Raw genomic sequence first — 4,509 nt, 5'->3', positions numbered from 1 at the left:
AGCAGAGCTCCTTACCCCCAACAATGGGATTTTAGAGACTCATTCCGTCAGAGAATACAAAGTTTTTTTTCTAAAATGTCATGAGATACAAAATAAGTCTCTAAAAGTTGTTTAAATACTAAACTAGTAGCCTAGGTTTACAGAAAATGAGTAAACTATGGCAGATGGTATAGAGATCCACTTCTGGAGCCCACTTGGTGTGTGCTGGGGCTGAGATTTAAGCAATTCACGTGCATAAGGCCATTTTGGGCGTTCAACGCCAGGTTTGGATCCATTTCTGGCGTTGAACTCCAACTTTTAATCCTTTTCTGGCGCTGGACGCCAGAATTGGGCAGAGAACTGGCGTTGAACGCCAGTTTACGTCGTCTATCCTTGAGCAAAGTATGGACTATTATATATTGCTGGAAAGCCCCGGATGTCTACTTTCCAACGCAATTGGAAGCACGCCATTTCGAGTTCTGTATCTCCAGAAAATCCACTTTGAGTGCAGGGAGGTCAGAATCCAACAGCATCAGCAGTCCTTTTTCAGCTTGAATCAGATTTTTGCTTAGCTCCCTCAATTTCAGCCAGAAAAATACCTGAAATTACAGAAAAACACACAACTCATAGTAAAGTCCAGAAATATAAATTTTTCCTAAAAACTAATGAAAATAAACTAAAAACTAACTAAAACATACTAAAAGCTATATGAAATTAACCCCAAAAAGCGTATAAAATATCCGCTCATCACAACACCAAACTTAAACTATTGCTTGTCCTCAAGCAACTAGGCAAATAAAATAGAAGACTAATAGGTTGAGAAGCAATAATATCTCAGAGTTTTTGAGTGATGCTCAGATTCTAATTAGATGAGCGGGACTAGTAGCTTTTTACTTCCGAACAGTTTTGGCATCTCACTTTATCCATTGAAGCTCAGAGTGATTGGCATCTATAAGAACTTAGAATTCAGATAGTGTTATTGATTCTCCTATTTCAGTATGATGATTCTTGAACACAGCTATTTCATGAGTCTTGGACGTGGCCCTAAGCACTTTGTTTTCCAGTATTACCACCGGATACATAAATGCCACAGACACATAATTGGGTGAACCTTTGGATTGTGACTCATCTTTGCTAAAGTCCCCAATTAGAGGTGTCCAGAGTTCTTAAGCACACTCTTCTTTCTGCTTTGGACCTTGACTTTAACCGCCCAGTCTCAAGTTTTCACTTGACACCTTCACGCCACAAGCACATGGTTAGGGACAGCTTGATTTAGCCGCTTAGGCCAGGATTTTATTCCCTTAGGCCCTCCTATCCACTGATGCTCAAAGCCTTGGGATCCTTTTTATTACCCTTGCCTTTTGATTTTAAGGGCTATTGGCTTTTTCTGCTTTTTTTTTTGCTGCTTTTTCTTGCTTCAAGAATCATTTTTATAATTTTTCAGATTATTAATAACATGTCTCATGTTCACCATTCTTTCAAGAGCCAACATATTTAACAGTCTTAAACAACAAATTCAAAAGACATATGCACAGTTCAAGCATTCATTCAGAAGACAGAAAGTATTGCCACCACATGTAACTAATGAGAATTTCTCTTATTAAAACTCGAAATTTTATTGCCTCTTATTCAAAAGATCTACTATTTTATTCATGTTTGCTGATGATGAGAAAAATAAACTATGGCTTAATTGGAGATAAAATCAAAATAGATACTAATTACTACTATATGACTCCTAAGGTGAACTTCTATAATGACACTATCACAGAGTTAAAGCAGAAATTGCAATTTAACAACCTTTGTTCTGGGAAATGGGTGTTCCTCTGATCCGTGGGGTGCTTGATTCTTCAAGAGAAAACTTCTGGCGCTTCAATTCCCTTAAGTCACGCCCTTGCTCCTCTTGTTCTTTAAACATATAGGTCAGCATTTGACTGTGTTCCTTCTGTTCTTTTATTATTTGCTCTATAGCTTCCCGGATCTTGGTGACAGACGTCTCAAGATACTCCCAGTATTCAGATTGAGGGATTTCTGGGAGAAATTCCTGTGTTTTCTTCTTGGTGGGATCCTCCTGCGCTTGTTGTTTTTCCATTGATGCTTTGGTGATTGGTTTCTCAACTGAGATATACTCAGTTATTCCCATTCTTACTCCGGCGTCCTTGCAGAGTAGAGAAATCACGCTTGGATAAGCCAACCTGGCCTCTTTAGAATTTTTGTTAGCAATTTTGTAGAATTCAGCTGAGATTAGCTGATGAACCTCCACTTCCTTTCCCATCAGGAGGGAGGCCGAACTCAAATTTATAGGGGGGGAGGGTGGGTTTTCGAAAAAGAAGAGATAAAGATATGATAAAAAGATTTATTTGGAAAAGATAAGATAGAAGATATGATAAGAGAAGATATAGTTTAAAATTGAGAGGATATGAAAGATTTTTGAAAAAGATAGATTTAGATTTTGAAAAAGATAAAGTGGAGGTTTTAAAAAAGATATTGATGAGTTGAAAAGATAGATTTGTAAAAAATTTTTTTGAAAAGAGTTGGATTGAATTTGCAAAGAGGACTGGTGCTTATGGATTAAAATACATTTGATATTTATAGGGTAGGGTTTTTAGAAATTATGGAATTTAGAAATCAAGGTTCTTAACATGTTTATGCAAGAAATCATGTATTGAAGTATGAAAATCAAGATTTAGAATGAAAAAATTTGAATAAAAATGAGTTTTGTCTCCTCCCTGCCATCTTGGCGTTTGAACGCCCAAACACTGCCTGTTTTGGGCGTTTAACGCCCAAATGCTGCTCTCCTGGGCGTTCAACGCCCAGCTGCTGCCATTACTGGCGTTCAACGCCCAGTGGGTGCCCATTTCTGGCGTTGAACGCCCAGATTGCTACCATTACTGGCGTTCAACGCCCAGTGGATGCCCATTTTGGGCGTTGAATGCCCAGAATACACTTTTACTGGCGTTTTCTTGCCAGTGAGCTCTTTTTCTCTGTTTTGTGTGCCAAGTCCTTCTGTAACTCTGTGGACTTACTGGAGCAATCGTTTTTCTCCTGCTAATTTGGCATCAAAGTTTAGGAATCTGGTTGCCCAGTAGGCCTTATGTTCCAGTTCCATGGGCAGGTGACATGCGTTACCATACACGAGTTGGTATGGAGAGGTCCCTATAGGGGTCTTGAATGCTGTTCTGTAAGCCCACAGAGCATCATCCAAGCTCCGTGCCCAATCCTTTATATGGGTATTTACTGTCTGTTCCAGGATTCTCTTTAATTTTCTGTTAGAGACTTCAGCTTGCCCATTAGTTTGTGGATGATATGGAGTAGCCACCTTGTGGCGAATCCCATACCGAACCATGGCAGAGTAAAGCTGTTTATTGCAGAAGTGGGTGCCCCCATCACTGATTAGTACTCTAGGGACACCGAACCTGCTAAAGATATATTTCTGGAGGAACTTCAGCACTGTTTTAGTATCATTGGTGGGTGTGGCAATAGCCTCAACCCATTTTGATACATAGTCAACTGCCACATTGCATCAGTAATTAATTTCTTCTTTTGTATCCTGTTGTACTCCTTGGGTATGAACCTTGCAGCTTTATAGTTTGCAATATCGGCAAACCATGGTGTTTCCTGAATGGCAAATAAATGCTCATCCGGAAAGGTCTCAGGGATCTCAGGAGAGGGGGGGCGTCCCTTCTACTGGCTCTATCCGAGACAGATGATCAGCCACTTGGTTTTCTGTCCCTTTTCTGTCTCTTATTTCTATATCAAACTCTTGTAGAAGCAACACCCATCTGATGAGCCTGGGTTTTGAATCCTGCTTTGTGAGTAGATATTTAAGAGCAGCATTGGTTATTTCCCCCTGTTGGACGTCAATGAGGGATCGCCCAGTTGCTAGGAAGGGTCTTCCTAGAATGAGAGTAGCACTCTTGTGCTCCTCCATTTCTAGCACAACAAAGTCAGTGGGAATTTCAGAGGGGCATTTTTGTAGCATCTCTCTGTATCTCTCCCAGGCATCATAAAGAGATTCATTATCTCCTTGTTTAAAGCCTTGGGTGTCCAGCCTTAGCTGTGTCATCCGTTTTGGGGGAAAGTATTGATTCAGGAATTTTTCTGTCAGCTGTTTTCATGTCCTTATGCTGGCCTTAGGTTGGTTATTCAACCACCTCTTAGCTTGATCTTTTACAGCAAATGGAAATAGTAATAGTCTGTAGACATCCTGATTTACTTCTTTATCATGTACTGTGTCAGTAATCTGTAGAAACTGTGCCAGAAACTCTGTAGGTTCTTCCTGTGGAAGACCGGAATACTGGCAACTTTGCTGCACCATGATAATGAGCTGAGGATTCAACTCAAAGCTACTGACTCCAATGGAGGGTATGCAGATACTACTCCCATATGAAGCAGTAGAGGGGTTAGAATATGACCCCAGAGTCCTCCTGGACTGTTCATTTCCGCTTAGGTCCATGATGGAGAAAGGGAGATGATATAAAAATTATTTTTATTTATTTATTTATTTATTTATTTCGAAATCAAAATAAATCA

The sequence above is a fragment of the Arachis ipaensis genome, chromosome B07 (genome assembly GCF_000816755.2).
Source record: "Arachis ipaensis cultivar K30076 chromosome B07, Araip1.1, whole genome shotgun sequence".
NCBI classification, from domain to species: domain Eukaryota; kingdom Viridiplantae; phylum Streptophyta; class Magnoliopsida; order Fabales; family Fabaceae; genus Arachis; species Arachis ipaensis.
This window is presented reverse-complemented; position numbering follows the sequence as displayed.